We start from the raw sequence: 23,222 nt of genomic DNA on the forward strand, positions 1-23,222 counted from the left end.
GATACTCTGAAGGAATTACACCAAGATCTATTTGAACTTTGACATGATGTAGCATTAGGTGCATATAAAAGCATTTTGGTATTGCTTAAGTGAATCAGCTAAACACATCTAAAACCATCATTCATTGAAATAGTCATATACCCAAAAGCTGATGAATTTGCTTGCATCTTTGGGGACAGGTTTTTTTATTTCCCCAACTATATTTTGAAAGATTGTAGATTCTCTTTTACTCTTTTACTTGTTTCAGTCATGGGACTGTGGCCATGCTGGAGCACCACCTTTAGTAGAGCAAATCGACCCTAGGTCTTATTTTTTGTAAGCCTAGTACTTATTTTATCGGCCCTTAAAAATGAAACTTACAGCACTTAGGTTTCCCAAGCGGTCACCCATCTAAGTACTAACTAGGTTCAACATTGCTTAACTTTGGTGATCGGATGAGAACCAGTGCTTTCAATGTGATATGGCTGTAAGCATTGATAGAAAGAAAAATTTTCACAGATTCTTCAGTTTGAAATATTTGAAAGAATGTAGTGATCTTTGACTTAGATCTCCATTGGATGCAGTTGTGGGTATTTTTCCCAATAAAATAAATTCTTTCATCATTTTTATGATAAACATCTAAGGGCATCATATTTGGGTGGTTTTGAGGATGGTGGGAAAATATTTTTCCAATCAAGGAATCGCAGAATTCTCTGCAATGCTCCGTAAATGACTGAGTATCTGCTAATCTGGTGTTCATAAATTCATCAAGATGGTTGGAATTTGAAACTTAGACTTAAAAATTTGCTTTATTTGGGAAGAGTCAGAACTGATAAAGCCTATAAATAAACTCACCATTTTTTGTTCATTTATATTTCCCTTCCCTTTCTTTTCAAAACTGTTGATATTTGGGTATGCACCCCAAAATATTTTTCACAACTCCAATCTGTAGCTGATGCTTAGCTTGCAGTTTATAACTGTCATTTTTTTATTCTGATGTTAAATCTGCATTTTGGGGGACCTAAATAATCATCAAAGATTTTGATATACAAAGAGAACTAAAATAGAGACAAATACAGTTAGAAAATCTGTTTATAGAGTTTATCAATAATGGATCTTCCCAAATACAACAATGTCGGCTTCAAAACATAGTCTTAGAACAAAATTAATGGAAAAGCAAATTAAAAATCAAAGAACTGAAAATAACTTGGTCATTTCCTTTGTTCTTGCAGTTGGAGATCTAGGTGACAGATTTTATTGAACTTCAAAATTTAATGTTAATATATGCTTTAAATATTGATGAAAGCAGAGATGGATTTAGATTTATCCATGAATTGTTTCTTTTAATAATAGTATTTCATAGTTTGATTGTGGTTATGAATTTATCTTTACCTGATTTCTTTGTTTTGTACACTGGTTATCCATTGCGATCAGTTTAAAGTTCAATCAGGAAAGGAAGCAGAAATACCTCTTTATATATTTGGTATGTTTCATAAACAGAGATTTTCTGTTCAGTTGTCAACATGGGCCATGAAAAATATGCTTCCTTACAATCCCATCAAGGGGGGAAAAAAACAAGGCTTTTACCTGCTTTTTCAACTCTTCCAGCCAAAGCAACAGGTGTACAGGGAGAAGGATTATATGTCAACATGGGCCATGAAAAATATGTTTTCTCACAATCCCATCAAGGGAAAGAAAAAACAAGGCTTTTACCTGTTTTTTCAACTCTTCCAACGAAAGCAACAGGTGTACAAGGAGAAGAATATATTCCTGCTATTTTACAAGACACACAAAGCAACCCCTTTTCAGCCATAGTTCTTCCATTTCAAACACCTTTTCAGGGAGACCCATTGCAGCAATGCAACAACATCACCTTCGTCAATTGTCAATGTTGATGTTCATCATCATCATCATCGTTTAACGTCCGTTTTCCATGCTAGCATGGGTTGGACGATTTTGACTGAGGGCTGGCAAACCAGATGGCTGCACCACGCTCCAATCTTGATCAGGCAGAGTTTCTACAGCTGGATGCCCTTCCTAATGCCAACCACTCCAAGAGTGTGTAGTAGGTGCTTTTTATGTGCCACCGATGTTGTTGTTGTAAGTAAATATTTCAGCTTCTGTTTCAGTTCATTTTGGATAGAATGTGAATGCAATGAGCCAATCAAGATGACCAGATATTCTGGCATAAGTATTTACATATGAATATTGGTCAACCAGTAAAAAATGATTGCAAGATGGCAGTTTGACTTTTGTTAGATTTTCTTTATCACCGTTGAAGACATTTCTTGTCTGAATATATTTTTTGAACTCTTAGCATAGACAGATTTAGTTTGATGAAGGCAAGATGTTCAGGCTTGATCTTTGTATACGCATTGATTTATGATCAAATAAAAGATTTGGTGAAAGTCAAGTGGTAGATTTTGTGTCAACTGATCCATAACCTATAGGTTATAAGGCGGTGAGCTGGCAGAAACGTTAGCATGCCAGGCGAAATGCTTAGCGGTATTTCGTTCTGAGTTCAAATTCCGCCGGAGGTCGACTTTGCCTTTCATCCTTTCGGGGTTGATTAGATAAGTACCAGTTACGCACTGGGGTCGATATAATCGACTTAATCCATTTGTCTGTTCTTGTTTGTCCTCTCTGTGTTTAGCCCCTTGTGGTTAGTAAAGAAATAGGTATAGAAATCATTTTGTGATATTTTTTTATAATCACATCTTTAGGCACTAAATTTGTATCTAACTTTCTTGTTCTTGTAACAGTGTACTTCTGAAATTCTGGTGAAATCACAGAATTATATCTCTTGCATGGAATTCCTGCTGAACAAGTAGAATGGTAACTTGTTACAGACAGAAGCTTTAAAATGACAATCATGTTCTCTAAAGGGCACATTATTTGGATAGATGCTAATTTTCACAACACTTTCATTGATATTCCCAAGAGCAATTTTAAAGCTTGCTGCATATTAATTGCAGTGTTATAGCCTTTGGAACGTTGCTATAATGTTGCCTTCTCTGATTTTATTCATTGCCTATTATTTGCAACTGCAGATGTTTGCAGTCACCATTTAGAAGAGAAAGATGTGTCCCATGATGATAAAGTTGACTTGGTGCTTTGAATGTAGAAATCCTTCTCCTTTGTCAACCTCAATAGGTCCATAAGAAATCATCAAGAAGCAACAATTTAATGTTCCTGACTTAGATAGGGTGTCAGTTAATTTTCAGCTCATTATTTCAAGAATTAGTATTGATGTGGTTGCAGTTTTACACTCCCATCGGAATAGTAAATACACAGAGCACTTCTTTTTACCACATTTTTTGCTCTTGGAGCAATCACAGAATATACTTATCCAAGGTGCTACGGACTACAACAGAACTCAAGACAACATAGGTGGGAGGGAAACTTCTTAACCACACAGTCATGCTTGCATGTGAACACATGTATAATAATAATAATAATAATAATAATAATAATCATAATAATAATAATAATCATAATAATAATAATAATAATGAAATTATTGTATACAGTGCTCAGATGCACCACAACTTGTCAAAAGTGCCTATAAAGCATATGCAGTAATGTACAAATGTCTGGAAAGTGAACAGTGTATGAGTCAGAGATACATGCTTGCGTGTGTATGGAGGGGAGAAAATCAGGTGTAGTGTTGGTGAATCTCAGGAAGCATGGAAGTTTTGAAGGATGCAGTGCTCCGACAACTAACAACTGATACCGGCCGTTTGTTCCATACTTCATATATGTGTGTGTATGTGAGCATGCATGCATGTATGTGTGTGTGTATTCATATATATATGTGTGTGTGTACTTTTTTAAAACTAAGATGAGGTAAGAGAAAAATAATTGACAAAAGCCACTGGTATGAGTTTAGATAACAAAGTGAAGGCTAGGGCACACTGAATGCATAATAAAATACTAAATTACTAAAATTTACCTTATGAACAAAAAGGAAGTACATATGGTTGATGAGAGTTATTTGATGTTTAATTATTTATTTTTAAGCATCTTCATGTCCTTCTTCAATTTTCACAACCAGATTTCTAGCACACATACACACACACCAACACACAATCCTATTATTATTGTTATTTCTTTATTGCCCACAAGGGGCTAAACATAGAGGGGACAAACAAAGACAGACACAGGGATTAAGTTGTGCCCACAAGGGGCTAAACATAGATGGGACAAACAAGGACAGACACAGGGATTAAGTCGATTACATCGAACCCAATGCGTGACTGGTACTTAATTTATCGACCCCAAAAGGATGAAAGGTAAAGTCGACCTCGGCGGAATTTGAACTCAGAACGTAGCGGTAGACGAAATACTGCTAAGCATTTCGCCCGGTGTGCTACCGATTCTGCCAGCTCACTGCCCTCCATCCTACAATTATTGTTCATTTACAGACGTCTTTCTCCTCTCATTGTGACTACTCCAACTTTTCTTCCTCTCCCTCCCTCCCACTCCCTCGCTCTCCCCCTCTCTCTCTCGCTCTGTATTGCTTGTTCTCTCTGCTACCTATCATTTCTTCCTCCTTTCCCCTTATCTTCAATCCTGACCCACTCTCTCTTATTTTATCTGCTCTCTTTCTTTTTCTCCTCCCTCACATTTTCTATACACTTCTCTCTCATATTCTGCTCCTTCTCATACTTCCACTACTGCAGAAGCTGATCTCCAAATTGCTTTCCTTCATTCTCTCTCTTTCCTAGAATGAAAATCATTAAGCTTTTACGTTCTGAATTACTTCTATTTTTCTCATTTTCACAATATGACAAAAGATCTTTTACTGTTTTTTTCCTTTCGTGCTAAAACCCACTAAACATGTTATTTTGTCCATTCCTTGTTGAGAGACCACAAAATATATTCTTGTTGCCTTCTTTATTCTAAATCCTGTCCTCTGTAGCTTCTACCACTTTATTGTTACTAACATTCTCAGGAACAACCATGCAGTTTAAAATCATTGAAATTTAAATGCATTAAAACTATTTTCATTAGCTGGCTCAGGCCCAACCAAAGGTGTTCTATGTTTTATAGTCTTTTTCTAGTGATTCTTTTCGTGTGCCACTTTGATTTTCACTCACTCTCTCTTTCTCTCCTTACCATTTATATATATATAATATATAAATAATATATATATATATATATATATATATATAGAGAGAGAGAGAGAGGAGAGAGAGAGAGAGATGAGTGTATTTTTACCTTGTTAACAATTAACTCGGAAAAATAAATAAATAGTTACCAGGGCAGCAAAAATCGCTATACAAATCCATCATTTTTTTGCTAAAATGTCTTATTGACGAGTTTCGTTTTTTTCACTTTCCTGAGGAGAAGATTGCATTGTTTATACCATTTATTCTTTTGAATAGTATCAGTGGAATTTTCGAAACATGTGTCGAAAGTAAAAATATTTGATTACACCTGCGTTAACTCCATTTTTTTTTTATTCATATACATATATATATATATATATATATATATATATATATATATATATATATATGCATTTGTGGGCACAGGACGTTATGAAATGTGCACAGCAAAAACGTACGAATCACGAGTACCTGGAACATTAACTATTCTTTCGAACAATGAAAGTCACAAATGGAAAACAAAACAAATATAAAGACCGACCCTTCATAAGTTGTTGGCTGTTTTCTACTCTCATTTTTCGAGCATTTAACAACAATATACACTTTTGTTAAAACAGTAGCTCCCACAAAGCAAATAAAATAAAATTTGGGATTTTGTGGAGGGTCAAAATAGGTAACACAAAGAGGACAGTGAAAACAAAGTGGAAGGGCTGAGAAGCCTAAACGAGGTTGTGGTGACGAATATATATATATATATATATATATATGTATGTATGTTTGTATATATATATATATATATGTATATTTTATATATACCCATGAGCATATGGTATAGTGGTTAAGTGTGAAGGCTACTAACCCCAAGATTCTGAGTTCAATTCCAGGCAGTGACCTGAATAGTAATAATAGTAATAATAATAACATTGGAAAAATACCTCTGGAGTAAGGACCCAGGTTCAAAATTCCCCTAGGACACTTGATGAAGGCTGGACAGTACATCAGCTGAAACAGGTTAACAACGAACAAGATGAGGACAAATATCCGTCAAATGTAAATAATGTAAATAATGTACATAATTCCTCATCTCTCAAATATAGAACTATATATATATATATATATTATTGTGTTTGTGTAGAGTTATTCTCTTTTTTAGTGCCTTATTATTTAACACATTCACCAGTTTGATTTCCATTCATTTAGTTATTTATTAAATATATATATATATATATTATATATATATATATATATATAATATATAACTAGATAGACATAGATAGATAGATAAATAGAGAGAGAGAAAGATAGATAGATAGACAGACAGATTAAGAGATAAATACTGATATACATATTTATTCATATATGCACATCTATATGTATACACACAAATGCTTACATATAGACACATGTTTTGCCTTGTGTTTTAGATTTTAACGTTGGAGACTCAGAAACCAGCATTTTCAGGGTTAGATATCAATTCAGTATATTATTAAACAAAAGGTAAATGATTGGCAGAATAATTAGTGTCATACAAAAATTACAGTATTCCTTTATCATTCTTAATGTCCTGAGTTCAAATCCCGCCAAGGACAACATTGCCTTGTACTTACTGATGTAAGAAATCAATACTAGATTTCTAGATTGAAAACTCCAATTAATTAAACACATTTTTAAAATTACTTTTTAAAAATTATTTTAAAAATCAGAGAAACTGAAACCCAAATGGAAAAATAGGTTGAAAATTTATATTAAATTCTGAAAGAACATGACTTACTTTATTCTGTTTCGTTATCATATTACAAGAACCGATCTAAGAATGTGAGCAGTACATGTCATAGACGTGACTGTATTATAAGTAAATGAAAGGAGACAAATGAATGTCTCCTGTACGGTTTTAGCTGTTTCCTAGTATTACTTTTGTTTCTTCTTTAATTTCCTTTTAGAAATGTTTAAAAATTTACCTTTACTCTGTTCTGGTTTATTTCTTAAAAGAGTGAGTTTGTTATTCTCATCTGTCTCAAATTCTGGCTTATAATGCCTAATACGATTTTAGTTAGAAAGTCTTAAGGTGAAAGTTAAAACTTGCATAATATTCTATTTCTTATTTTCGTTAACTTAGAATGTTCTGGAAGAGAACCAAGAGAAAAGGAAGGAATTGGGTTTTTGAATATCTAACTGTAGATGTCTGGTCCATAACACACAGAGGATAATATCACTGAAATATGCCAACTTGAAAGAAATGTCTACATCTCAAAGAATACATCAGGAAATAGTTTGAGAAGTTGTTTGCAATTAAAACTGAAACTAGTGGTTACCGTAAAACATCTTAACAAGGTAGAATTCTCTGCAAACAGCTGTTATTCTGTATCCAAAAACTATTTTCTCTATTTTCATGACTTCTAATCTGCTAACATTCTATGACGAAAAGAGAAAAAGAAGATATTCTATGATTTTTCTCCAGACTGTAATTATTTCCATCTTTAGTGAAATGTTTCACATCATAAAATATTTAATTAGTAAGTTAGAGTTTATGTTAGGCAGATGATATCTAAGAAGAATGAAATAGTGCTCTATATGATTATCAGTGACAAGAAATACATACATACATATATACATACATACATTATTATTATGGCTGTCCCCTCGTTATCAAGTATGGCCATTGCACGAAGCTTAACTGTTACTGGTGCTGTGATCGAATGTGACTTTTTAGCCCAGCTAAAGATCTACAATGTTTTGTACAAAATTGGCAACTAAAACCTTTACTGGTAATAGCCGGCTGTAGTTGTAACTGGGCTTCATGTACCTTTGCATGTCGTTTAAGTACTCCTGCCGAATTACACTCTCTTCCACATGCCCGACAGATATGATACATACATACATACATACATACATACATACATACATACATACATACAAGCATACAAAAGATTGTTCTGAAATAAACATTCATAAACATCAACTCAAGAAATACTGGTGGAATATTCCCATCAAATCTTCTGTCAAATGTAAACATAACAGGCTAGATATTGTAGTTTTGGTCAGTGTGGCATTGGTATGTACAATCATAGAGGTCAGCTGCCCTGCAGATAAAAATATCCCTTTGAAGATCAAAGTAAAAAAGGATATCTATGGACAGCTGCTTCGAAATATCCAGCTTATATATGCAGACTATGAATTCATATTCATACCAATAATAATTGGAGCACTAGGTTTTGTTAGTAAACACTTAAAGGAAAATCTGGCTAAACTTGGATTTTTAGAAACAGAATTTAACCAGCTAATTCGTACATTACAAGTTCAATCTATGAGTGGAACAATAAAAATATGTAAGACTTTTCTCAAATTGTAAATGTGAATTTGTCTGTGTTAACTGCATCCTAAAGATAGAGCCTTGTATCTTTGTTGGAAACTGGCTCCTTCCTCAGAGGAAGATTTATGATAATTAAAAAATAGAAGAGACATACATATACAAAAGGGTTGCTGAAAAGTTCCTTAATTTGAGTAAAAGAAAATACAGGAGGATTAGTTAATTATGATCTTATTCAACATAATCCTCTCTCAGATTCACAAACTTATTGTAGTTGTCCTGCAGTTTTACTAAGCACTGCAAAATAACTTGCAATGCTGGACCTCCAACAAGGTCTTTTGTGATACCATTAAAGCCAGGAACTTTCCAGTGGTCCCTTGTATATCTAAGTACAGGTATGGCTGAGTGGTAAGAAGCTTACTTCCGAACTAAATGGTTCTGAATTCAGTTTCACTGCAGGGCACCTTGCACAGGTATCTTCTATTATAATCTCAGATTAGCCAAATCCTTGTCAGTGGATTTGGTAGACAGAAACTGAGAGAAGCCTGTTGCATATATATATATATGTGTGTGTATATATATATATATATATATGTACCCGGCAGGACAAGTGAGTCCACAACCCGTGGCCTTCTACATGGGATGGAGCCAGCCTACGTATGCATACCTTCCCTTCTTGGGACACAAAACTCTACTTGTGAAGACGTGTTGAGGTAAGTGAGGATCAGAATCGAAATCGATCAATGGAAATTGCGGATGTGCTACCAGGGCCGGTGGCATGTCGAAACTCTGCTTGTGAAGACCCATTGAGGCAAGTGAGGATCAGAATCGAAATCGATCAATGGAAATTGCAGATGTGTTACCAGTGCCGGTGGCATGTAAGAGAACTTTCCGTTTCGCGACCGTTGCCAGCCACCGCCCCGTTCGTGTCTGTTGCCAGCCTCGCCTGGCCCTCGTGCCGGTGGCACATAAAAAGCACCATCCGTTCGTGGCCGTTTGCCAGCTCTGTCTGGCACCCAGGTGGGGGTGGCACGTAAAAGCACCACTACACTCACGGAGTGGTTGGCGTTAGGAAGGGCATCCAGCCGTAGAAAACTGCCAGATTGATGGGCCTGATGAAGCCTTCTGGCTTCACAGACCCCGTAGAACCGTCCAACCCTGCTAGCATGGAAAAGATACGCTAAATGATGATGATGATGATATATAATATATATATATAGATATATATATATATATATATACATACATGTATGTGTGTCTGTCTGTCTGTGTGTTTGTCCCCCACCACTGCTTGACAGCTACTGTTGGTGTACTTACATTCCTACAACTTAGCAATTCACCAAAAGTGACCAATGGAATAAGTGCCCAGCTTAAAACAAAAAAATTAGGACAGGGATCAATTCATTCGACCAAAATTGTTGAAGGGTATGCTCCAGTATAGGCACACTTTAATGACTGAAACACAGATAAAAAAAAAAGATATATAAGTGGCTTCTCTATCAGCTAAATTCATTCTCGAAACTTTGGTCAGCTCAGGGTCATAGTAGGATATGCCTGCCATAGATGCTGTGTAGTGAGACCAAACTCAGAACCATGTGGTTGGGAAACTAGCTTTTTACCACACAGCTACATCAGACAAATTTTGTAAAAAATCTATGACTGTTTCATATTTATTGCTTGGTTTATGTCATATAAGATAAAATGTCCTAAAGAAGAAAATTAAAGTAGGTGGAATGTTATTTAAAATTAACCTTATAAAAAGAAAACAAAGCCTGTAATCTGATGTGAAAGAAATAGATTTTGCATAATGAAGTTTCCCCGTGTCTTATATTATAATTATACGGTATAGTGTAATGAATAATTTTATTAATAGAACTGCTTTGAAAATGAAAATATTCGATGTAGTTTCTTGTTTGTTGAACGAATGTCTAATAAATATAATAAATATGTAAATATTTTTAATAATACTATTTAATGAGAAAAATAAAACAAAATATTTATAAATGTTATGTTAGAATTAGAATTTCATAATAATTCTGTGCATTTTCAAATAGAAATTTCGGCAAAAAAATTTGCATTAAATATTCATGATGACTGCAGGAAAGGAAATCTTGTTTAACAATGTTATTATTTTCTCTGTCTAAGACAGCAAATGACAAGTTAGCAAGGACATGTTGCTTAAATAAGAAAGAATTTAGAAACTATATTCCAGTTTCAATACGAAAAAGATAAGGGGTAGTTAATCACGAGTTTCATTATATTCTTTACATTTCTAAACCATTCTTGTAAAATTTTTGGTTTTTATTTAGCAGCTGATTTGTAAGTGCTAGCTCTATTTTTAATTCTACTCATAAATGATAAGCAAACAATTGTGATTGAACAGATAATATTTAGATTTTTAATTGTGTTCTTCTCTTGTAGCTGAGTCTACTAACTTGAAGTGTCTTACTCCTCTGCAATGCTTCTGGTTTTATCAAAACAATTTATTGCCCAGTTTCCACTACAATCACATTTGTGGTAAAACTAAAATAGCATTCTGAGTCAAATAAACTGTAACATTTTAATGGTAGCTTGTAAGACATAAAGTATGGTGGAACAAAGAGCAATGAAATAAAGCAAAAAAAAAAATTTATAATGGCTGCTTACTGTGATAGGAAGCAATAAAATGAAAAAAGAGAAGAGGGACATTTATACCAAAGCTCTAGCAAAACTGAGAAATTAGTATCTTTATTTAGAAGATGAATCATTCTATTGTATTGTCTTGTAGTTGCAATCAGATTTAGTGTTATATATTTGATAGAAAGAATTACTTAAACATAACAAACATAATAAATTAAATTAAATAAACAAATTATTTGAGCATTCTCCAATAAATAAGACATTTCATATACATTTTTTTAACAATCTTCTCAATTGCTTATTTACAAAGTCTATTGTATTTAATACTGTCTCCTTGTCGATTTATTGCCTTCAATTTTCTTAGTGAAAGAGAGAGAGAGAGAGAGAGAGAGATTGACAGAGAGACAGAGAGACAGAGATTTGTTAGACACTTTCGTCAAATGCAAAGCATTTTATCACCTTTCCAGAATTTTATGGAAAAATATAATTTGATCTGTATACCTTTTCAATGTTGACAAATCAATGTTTCTTTTGAAAAGCAATATTACACTTCTTCTTACTAATAAAAGAAAGCCACATATTCTACATAAGCACAGCATGGTCAATTTGCCTCTACTTTCCTTTTAACTGTTAGATAGCATTGAGTGACTGAAAGTTTAATTCACTTGATCTAGATGATGGAAAGCGATAAAGACTTAGAATGCTTTTAAAGGTTTTTCTTTTATGTGGGTTTGATACCTACTGAGTCAGTTTGCAAATGCAGAAGACAAATATTCTAAGATGTTAACAAATAACAAAAACTAGTGTGAATATAACACTTGCTATTTGATGTATAGATTGAAGGATGTACTAACATTCTTTAATCTAAATCATGCCAGTTTATTTACTATTACTGGCAACTAGTGTAATATTTCAAATGTTATACAATGTATTGTGGTATTGGATTTGAAGGGAAAGAGAGGAAAAGTGTTTTAACTTAGGCAATTTAGAATGGCTTTTAAGAATGTCACAGAAAAAATGATTTTCCACAAAATGTCCTTTCATGAGAATTTCCCAGCAAGTAATCCTTATATGGAATATATTCATGTTTACACATGCAAACACATATATATATACTGGACTCTAGCTACTTGTTTTTATACTTACTTGTAATAAATTATGTCTTTAAATATTTTCACCTTAATACATTAGTTTAAACGATCTCTTTATATGAAAGATTAATATGGTTATATGAGAAACCTTTCATGTTCATATATGCATGTGTGTGTATATATATTTATATATATTATGTATATATATATAATATATATATATTATATAAAAGGGCTTAGTAAAATAAATTACTTTGCCGCATACTGAACTCATTAGAAATAGCAGCTAAAAAACTTTTTTAAAGCTATTTCTAATACTTAAAGAAAATCTCTCTCATATAGTGTTTGCTTAATTCAACTCACAAAAGTTTGGGGGTAAGGACATCGAAAAATCAAATGCAAGGTTATTCGAGAACGTACGTTTCAAGATTAGTCAAACAACACTTCTATCATCAGCTCAGAAATTCCTTGGATTGGATTTGGAAACACTGAAAATAAGAACATACCCTTTCGAAGATCTGCTCGTAACTCACAGTGCCAACAAATTCAAATAAGCAAGCGAAGAATCTCTGTTCTCCCCCCTTTCCACCAGCGTGGGTTAAAATCATCAAACACTATGCTTATTTCGGTAAAATCCGAAGCATTAATCATAGGGAGATTAATTATAATTTCAACAATTGAGGGCAAAATTAATTTTGCCCTCAATTGTTGAAATTATATATATATATATATATATATATATATATATAATTATATATATATATATATATATATATATATATATATATATATATATATATATATATATTTATATATATATAATATATATATATATATATAATATATATATTATATATATATATATATTGGGCTGTCTGGAAAGTTTGTGCCGATTTATAGTAGCTTACCTTTCGGCTTATTTTAGAACATGTTTGATTCCATAAAATAGGAGTTGACTACACCTCCATTTAGAGCACAGTTTAAGCTATCTTTTCGTGAAAGAAGTTTTATGTTCCTATAACCTGTGTTAATTTTGTAACCCTTTAAAATGGAAGATAAGAAAGTTAATTTTCGGCACTTGATGCTTTTCTTTTTCCATTAAAGGGTAAAATGCCTCACAAGCAACCAAAGAAATATGCACAGTTAACAGTGATGTTTCTTTATCCGAAAGAACAGTATGGAAGTGGTTCACAAGGTTCCAAGTTGGAGATTGTAGCCTTATTCATAAAGAGTTATTAGGCAAACTATCCACTACAGATGATGACTAAATCAAGTCATTAATTGAGACTAACCCACATTGCACAACATGAGAAAGCCTCAGCCTATTAAAATCCGTCCATGAGCACCTGGTAAACCTTGGGTACACAAATCACTACGATTTTTGGGTACCACATGAGTTGAGTGAAAAGAACCTTTTGGATCACATTTCTATCTGTGATTCGCTTTATAAATGGAATGAAAACGTGCTTTTTTAAAGCAAATTGTGACAGGTGATGAGAAATGGATCATCTACCGAAATGTTCAGAGATAACGATCCTGAAATAAGCGACATGAGCCACCCTTAGCTACCCCAAAAGCAGGTCTTCACCATAAAAAGTCTTGCTTTTTGTCTGGTGGGATTGGAAAGGAATTCTGTACTATGAGCTTCTCCCAAGTAACCAGACAATTAACTCTGAGAAATACTGCACACAGCTGGACGAGTTAAAAGCAGCAATTCAAGAGAAATGTCCAGAATTGGCCAACAGGAAGGGTGTTGTTTTCCAACATGATAATGCAAGACCACACGTTTCTTTGGGAACCAGACAAAAATTGCTGCAGCTCGACTGGGATGTGTAACCCCACCCTCCATATTCACCAGATATTGCTCCTTCAGATTTCCTTTTATTCAGGTCTCAGCAGAATAGTCTTAATGGTAAAAATTTCAATTCCTTGGATGACGTAAAAAGATACCTTGATGAATTCTTTGCCATGAAAGCACCTCAATTCTGGGAAGAGGGTATTTTCAAGTTAAAGGAAAGATGGAGATGCATTGTGAAACAAAATGGTTCATATTTGGTTGATTAAAAATGTAATGGCAAGTATTTATTGACTTTTTTCTTTCCTTTGAAAATCGGCACGAACTTTCCGGACAACCCAGTATATTAACAACAGTCCTGTTGCCTTACAACCACAAGATCGTGGTTTGGATTCCCTTTAAAAATCGGCACGGACTTTATGGACAAGCCTATATATATATATATATATATATATATATATATATATATATATATATATATATATATATAATGTGCTGGTGAACTAGGATGATGTATGATTGATTTAATTGAAGTTAACAAAACAATTGCAAATAAGCAATGAATGTAATTTGTTAACTCCTTTCTTTAATATCCTTTCATTGTGTTTGTGGGTGTGAGTGTATGTGTGTGTGTGTGTTGTGTGTGTGTGTATAAAATCAAAATAAGTAACAGGATATCAAGAGGTGATGCAGTATGACTGTTTCAAGCGGCTCCATTTAATTGAACAATGCAATCATTACATCAATTTAAATGCAGCTGCACAAATAAATATAATTTTAATCAGTCGGACCCATGTAATTTGCGCACCTGTGTAATTTACGCAGGTGAATTCCAAGATAAAAATTGTTGAAAAAACGTTTTCCTTCTGTATATTTGAATTGGTAATAACCTTGTAGGTAAGAGTTGGTGAAAAGAAGAGCATCTGACCATTAAAATCTGACTCAGATAATCCCCATCTAAATCATGGCAGTATGGAAAAACAGATATTAAATGAAAAAATGAACAAGAAATCAGATACATTATTATATGACTGTGTATGATGAACAGAGGCAGTTACAAAGAAATAATATAATCCTGATATATAGGTATATGTGGAGGTGCAATGGCCCAGTGGTTAGGGCAGCGGACTCGCGGTCGTAGGATCGCGGTTTTGATTCCCAGACCGGGCGTTGTGAGTGTCTATTGAGCGAAAACACCTAAAAGCTCAACGAGGCTCCGGCAGGGAGTGGTGATCCCTGCTGTACTCTTTCACCACTCTTTCTCCCACTCTTTCTTCTGTTGGCCTGCTCGCTTAGCCAGCGGGGTGGCATCATTTGAAGGCTAAAACAATGTGAACCCATTGTGACCAGCGATGTGTAACAACATCTGATGATCTGGTCGGTCACGTGATCACGTGATATAGGTATATTAGTGTATTTTTATAAACTAAATCAAGATCCAAATGAGTTCAACCCCAGAATTATTAATTTTGTAAAGTAAGAAATCAATTTGGTGTGGGACAAACATGGAGCGTTAAGACAGTTTGATTTACTAGTTAGTATGTCCATGAAAGAATAAGAAATAAAATATATATAACAATGATAAATCTCAGAGTGAGTTATAAACAGTAGCAGCAACACATCGTGACGTATATTTGCCATTTGAATATGGCTAACCCCTAAGGGTGGATGCTACTGTAGTTTGTAGCCCCAGGAGGACACCTCCTCCAGCTGGCTATAGACACACTTTCTGTGCCCTATCAGTATTTGCGAAGGGAAGCCATCCCTCCCGTCTACTGATAGGGCACAGAAAGTGTGTCTATAGCCAGCTGGAGGAGGTGTCCTCCTGGGGCTACAAACTACAGTAGCATCCACCCTTAGGGGTTAGCCATATTCAAATGGCAAATATACGTCACAAAATATATATAGTTATAAAAGAAACTCAACTCCTTCCAACCAAAAGCTTGCACAATTCTTGAAAGAAAACATGTGTTGTTTAAACACAAATGTGCATACAATTCTAACAACAGCACATAGTCAATCTACTGGCATACTAACCTTCTGTTATCCACTAATCCATATATAAAGTGTTCATCTTCGTATGTAGGTTAATATAACAGAAAAAGTGTTGAAAAGAAAAACCAAAGCTAAAAGTATATAATGAAAGAAACATTGTTGCTGCATGGTTAGCATGTAATCAGAGATAAATGAAATTAATGATCCTTAACTGTAGCTATCACTGATTTAATGCAGTAACTTCATAGTTGTTAAAGAGAAAATGAAAACATGTTAAGATGTGATATGGAAGAATCTGGAATATTGCCTAGTGTTGTCAATGCTGTTTGGCACTATTAGAAGATGTGACACTATGAGAAGATCCTAAAATCATTATAATTCCTTTTCAATAGCTGCTGAAGGTAATCTCCCACAATGCAAGCTGTATGTAAAATATAAATATTCAGAGAAACTAACAATATTACAATCTAGTTGTGCAACATGTTTGGAAAATGTCATGGTTCCTTTATACATCGGTCTTTGAGAATTAGTTATTATGATGCATATTTCTTCAGTCTATGACCTGTACTTTCTAAGAGGAAAAGAAATCAACTATCTTAATCTAAGCTCAGTATTGAACTAAAAGCCTCAGGGTTATTGATTTTAAGATACTCAGATGGTCCACTTAAATAAAATAAAAAATATATATATACTGTTATCTTAAAAGATAACTGTATATGAACATTTTATCCTAAAAAATTTATTTGCAAAAATTGATTCTGAATGTCTAATTCAATCAATAATTTAATTTAATTTTTTTCATTTAATTATATTTTATCAAAAATATTGATATTTTCTAAAATTATGCTATTTCAATGAACGTGAAATTTATCTAGTAATTTCCAAATTTTAATTTTTTTTTATCTTTAGAACTAACAACTTCTTGAAAGACACTAAATTCTTCATGTTTAATGTAAACATCTCAGAATTACATTAAGGTACAAATGTTAATTTCAATATAGCATTTTAAAGGAAGAACTATTTTCTGCAAATTTATTCTGTTTGATATAATTATTCTACAGGGTTTTCAGAAAGTTACAGTACAGTAAAAATATAACTAACAACACAGTGATTTCAAAATACTCTGCAGTTTACAGAGTTACTGCTAATTATGAACTTCTTAAATTTCTGTCCAATATAATTGAATAAGTCCTCATTCTCTGAAGTGAGTTTTTCATTTTTATCTCTAGTTCCTTGGTGAAGGGGAAAAGGCTCAGTTTTTCACCCCCGACAGGCCCTGCAAGGTGATGAGATAAACATGCTTGCAGTTCTTTTAAAGCAACAACTTGAAAGTAGCAGCAAGAGAGAGAATCCAGAGAGTTTACAATCCTTCAGAAGGAAGTCTGGACTGAGAAAAAGAGTTAAGATAAGAGTTAAGGGAAGAGAGACTCTTGGCACATTAAGGTTCATCATTTCTCAATTTGTTTCACTACATTTTGATATATAATTTTAGTAAGTTGGATCATATAAACAGGGATCAATACCTCCAGAATAAAGTCCACAAAAAGATATAATATAGTTTCCCCAGGTTGTCCATACAACCCTGAGGCCAGATGTGGTCCTGTGGTCTGAAAAGGCCAAAAAGTTACCATAACTTAACTCACAGTCCTAGATATAATATACGTATTAACATGCCATCATTTTTGTTTTAAAAATTGAGGTTAAAGTTATCTTCCTGGAATATTTCTTGAAGATATCTAAGCAAGAAAGCCATTTTTCAGTGTTTGTCATTACAAAAACAGAACATCAGTTAATTCAGAAATTTTAGTTCTATATTTAAGGACCTCAAAGAATATCCATACTAGAGTATTAAATAGATAATTTAATTGTAAATATTATGTGTAAGTAAGTATATATATATGTATGTATGTATGTATGTATGTATGTATGTATGTATGTATGTATGTATGTATGTATGTATGTATGTATGTATGTATATGAGCACTGCCAGCAATTTTTTTTCCTCTGTCTTCCCTTCTCAGGATCTTTCCTTCTTCTTTGTTTCTGACGAAGAGCTCCGCTCGAAGCGTTAAACCCTCCTTCCCTTCTTTCCTGAGCGTCCAATAATACTTTATTTGTTCCACGTCCTCGCGTTGCTGTGTTTTTTTTGTGTTTTCTTGTTTGGATTAACTATATATATATATATATATACACATATACAAAGGACTTTTTTAGTTTCCATGTAACAAATCCATTTACAAGGCTTTGGTCAGGCTGAGGCTGTAGTAGAAAACACTTGCTTAAGGTGCCATGCAGTGGGACTGAACCCAGAAACATGTGGTCAGGAAGCAAGCTTCTTACCACACAGCCACAAGTGTTATATGTGTATCTGATTTGAATATTCTATGAACGTCTTCAATAAGTATATTGTTTGTAATGTATGTAGGTATGTCTTCCATAGCTGACATTGAACTCACAAACCATTGTGGCAACTAACAAAATAAATATCGACTACCTTATCCACTACACCATTGTTCTGAGACAGAAGCCTCACCTTCCCCCCATCCCAAATTTGAATATGCTTACTGGTTTTTCTTTACTTACGAAATAATATTTTCCATAAATTTGTGAAGTTTCTCAAAGCTGCTTAATTAACTGATATTAACTATGAGATATTATTTGCAAAATTATTAACTCAACATATCTGCGGTAATAAGTATTCATTCTAAAAAATATTCCATTAATTGCAATACTAAAATATTACCACGATATTATTTGCTTGATTATTTAATATTTATTTACAAACTAGCTTGAAAATAAATATTTAAAGAATTTCATTAAAACAAAAGTTCATGAAAATAGATTTTATTAGAAATTTTAGATTGCTTAAAATAACGATCAATATACATTTATATTTATATTTGATTAAGACAATTACTAATCTTATTCTATAAAACATGAACATTCACAGAAGACAAAACAGAATAGTTAATTTATTAATCTGCTCATGAAAATCTTATTGCTTTAATCTCCATTATCTTTGCACATGCTAAGAAAATTTACATTCCCAAAGTCTCTGAATAATGTATGCAAATCGATGCGATATAAACAATCAATTTGATTGCATTTTCTTAAAATCCTGTTCCTGTTTCCCCGTGTTAAAAAATTTTGAATAACGAATCAGAAGCAAAATAAATATGCAACTAAACCAGGGTAGTTGCCTTGATTTATTTCCCATTTTAATACCATCAACAGGTCCTTGAGTTCCTTTAGTTAGTCCACCCTGTTGCAAGCTTTTGGGCCAGGCCTGAGAATTATATATACATATACGTACATATATGTGCGAATATGTGTGTGTGTATGTGTGTGTTTGTGTGTATCTATATGTGTGTGTGTAATTTAAGCTTGGTAGTTGATGCACTGAAAAAATTCTTTAAAGTATAACTAAATGAATGATGTGAAATTACATATTACAAAAATTTGAAGACATCACAATTTTTCCTGTGTATTGTTGGTTGTGCACATATAAGCATATCCACATACATACATTCATACACACACATAAACGTTTATATATATCTATGTGTATATATATATATATATATATATATATATATATATATATTATATATATATATATATATATATATATATATATACATGCATACATACATATATATACATATATATATATATATATATATATATATATATATATATATATATATACACACACAAACACACACACACGCACACATATATACATATGTATGTGTGTGAATATATAGAAAGATAGACAGACAGGCAGCAGACAGACAGGCAGGCAGACAGACAGGCAGACAGGCAGACAGACAGACAGATAGATAGATAAATAGATAGATAGATAGATAGATAGATAGATAGATAGATAGATAGATAGATAGATAGATAGATAGATAGATAGATGGATAGATAGATAGATAGATATACGAAAATACCTTACTTAGCTTTACTCTGTGTTGTTTTTTTCTATAATGCTTTTTTCTTTGGGGGTTTTAAAGGCTAATCTGAGAATACCTTGATTCTACTAGTTCTGAAATTACCTGAAAGGGTCATGAGTCTTACTTTCCTTCTTCAAACTGCACACTAAAAAAAAAAAAAATAATAAAGTTGAAACTAATATTTTTAGATTTATTTAAAAAGATATAAATCTTATTCAAGAATCGTTTGGCCCCTCTCCTGAGAGCTTGTTTGGGTACATGTTACATTCTCTCATGCATTACTATTCTACATGTCTTCCTTCCTCTCAGCAATCTTGTGCATCCAGCCTCTCAATCCAAGCCCCACATTAATCACTCACTACACTCAGCCCTTCTTTTCTAGAACATCAGCAATCTATAACTTCTCTTCTGATCATTCTGTCCACAGAACTGGCAAGGCACACATCATCTTCACACATTCATTTCTGTCCTATTAATTTCTTATTTCTTTATTGCCCACAAGGGGTTAAACATAGAGGGGACAAACAAGGACAGACAAAGGGATTAAGTCGATTACATCGACCCCAGTGCATAACTGGTACTTAATTTATCGACCCCGAAAGGATGAAAGGCAAAGTTGACCTCGGCAGAATTGGAACTCAGAATGTAACAGCAGAAGAAATACCTCTTAGCATTTTGCACGGCATGCTAACATTTCTGCCAGCTCGCTGCTTATTAATTTCACTACCTTTCATAATTCGTGTGTATATAATACCTTTTCCAAGGCTTCGCAATAACCATTACACCAAAGCCTTCTCTTCTAGAGCATTCACCATCAAGAATTTCATGTTCATCAGAGTTCACGTGTTCATCAGAGTTACCTGTTCACATGTCTCCTTCATACATGCATTACTCTCTGACACATCTCTCTTCTTCTCATAATTTGTCTGCCTAACATCTTCCCCAGGTGTCACAAATATCACTACATCCAAACCCTCTTTCCTAGAGCATCCACCAAATAGAATTTTCCCTCTAATCAAGTGGTCATCAGAGCTGCTTGTGCACCTATGACATCCACTCAAACATTGCTGTCCTATTCGTTTCTCCTCCTCTCATTACTCTTGTTTGACTAACTGTTATATGGCAATACTACACAGTAGCTGTGTGAGTTACGATATCCTCATCACCACTGTTATATGGCAATACTACACAGTGGCTGTGTGTTCTACAAAATCCTCGTTGCCACTGTTATGTCACATGTTCGGATGCCTCCTACTCAACTCGACTCCGACTGTTCGACTGTGCTCTGGATGTCTAGGCGTCTCCCTCTATATCTACGTATTGGGCTAGCCTACTTCAGAAGGCGGTGAGATGGCTGAAACGTTAGCAGACCGGGCGAAATGCATAGCCGTATTTCATCTGCCGTTACGTTCTGAGTTCAAATTCCGCCGAGGTCAACTTTGCCTTTTATTCTTTCTGGGTCGATAAATTAAGAACCAGTTACGCACTGGGGTCGATGTAATCGACTAAATCTGTTTGTCTGTCCTTGTTTGTCCTCTCTGTGTTTAGCTCCTTGTGGGTAGTAAAGAAATAGGGCTAGCCTACTTCATCGTCTGAGGGCGTCCACACAACACTAACCCACCAGACTTTTCACTAATCACTAGATATAGGCTTCCCTTCCAGAACAACAACAACCACCTGGAATGTTTGCTCAGCTCATTTCTCTCCTGCATCAAACATCAGCAAGAGGTATTTTCCAATATGGTACACACTGCAGCAGTAATAATGGAGATCAGTATTGATTTAGTTTAAAATAAGGTTGTGCTGTGTTTCATTGTCCACTCACATTGCCAGCTTAACATCAATTTCTTCCAAAAAATTACTCCTCCAATGAGTCACGTCCTTTGCAAATTCAATCAGTCAGCTAACACATTATCATAAAAACTCTTTAATATAATGAAACATTTTATGAAGATTTTGTGTTTATGCATTGAAAAATAACAAAAATGATAAAAAGTGGAATTACTATGCATCTCATTGGTTATTTTGATTATTTTTTTACTATGCCAATGAAAATATTGTCTTTATATATAATACAAACCCACATTTAACTGTGTAGTGTTAAGTAACATATTACTGTCTATCAGTCTCTAAGTCTCCCTCTCTCTCTCTCTGCGCATGGCTCAGTGGTTAGAGCGTCGAGCTTACGATCGTGAGGTTGTGAGCTCGAATCCCGGACCGGGCTGTGTGTTATGTTCTTGAGCAAGACACTTTATTTCACGTTGCTCCAGTTCACTCAGCTGTAGAAATGAGTTGCGACGTCACAGGTGCCAAGCTGTATCGACCTTTGTCTTTCCCTTGGATAACACTGGTGGCGTGGAGAGGGGAGGCCGGTATGCATGGGCGACTACTGGTCTTCCATAAAACAACCTTGCCCAGACTTGTGCCTCAGAGGGTAACTCTCTAGGTGCAAACCCATGGTCACTCATGACCGAAGGGGGTCTTTGCCCCTTATATATATATATAGAAAGAAGCAACAAGAATGGATTAGTTTTTAGTACAATTGTTTCATACAAAGACAGGCTTTATTACAAGTTGCAAAAATTGCAGCAGATAATCACCCCACATTACTGTATGGTTAACACCATATAGTTTTTCTGGTGCATCTAAGTTAAGTACCACATTCAAGTAAATTCATTGGAATTTACTTGAATCTTAATTGCTTTGATTGTATATATATATATCACCTTGACCACCTTGACTGGCCAGTCCGTCAGGCGTCCATTTGACACCGCTGGTCACAGCACGCTGTCCACTCCTCTCTGGATCACGCCTTTCTCATCCACGTGATCCCAATCGTCTTCGTGAAATCGTAATTCCACTGTCGTGGAGGTCTTCCAGGTGGTCTTTTTGGTATATATATATGTATATACATTAATATTAATATATATAGTAATTTAGCGGTTCTATAGAATAAGTATTAGACTTACAAGGAATAAGACCTGGGGTCAATTTGTTCAACTAAAGGCTGTGCTACAGCATGACCACGGTCAACTGACTGAAACAAATAAAAGAATATGTGTATATGTAAGTATCTATATATGTATGTATATATGCATGCATGCATATATATATGTATGTATGTATGTATGTATGTGTGTATGTATGTATGTATGAATGTATGTATGTACATGTGTATGTATGTGTGTGTATGTATATGAGTGCTGCTTGTAATATATAGGAATGAAATCTAACTTATTACTTCTTCAAATCATTGCTATTTGTAGTTTCACATTATTCATTGAGTTCTACTTTACTGATGTTTTTAGTACATCAACAAATTTTAAATTACTTATGTGTGTGTGCACATGTGTGAAGATATGTGCA

At 34.0% G+C, this 23,222-nt stretch overlaps 1 non-coding gene across 1 annotated transcript; it reads right to left on the bottom strand.

The window, feature by feature from the left end:
• Positions 1-353: 353 nt before the first annotated feature.
• LOC115218142 lies at positions 354-472 on the bottom strand. Its single transcript, XR_003882217.1, has one exon. It is a non-coding gene; the product is annotated as a 5S ribosomal RNA (ribosomal RNA).
• Between the last annotated feature and the right edge of the window lie 22,750 nt (positions 473-23,222).

This window comes from Octopus sinensis, linkage group LG12 (genome assembly GCF_006345805.1).
Source record: "Octopus sinensis linkage group LG12, ASM634580v1, whole genome shotgun sequence".
In the NCBI taxonomy this organism is placed as follows: domain Eukaryota; kingdom Metazoa; phylum Mollusca; class Cephalopoda; order Octopoda; family Octopodidae; genus Octopus; species Octopus sinensis.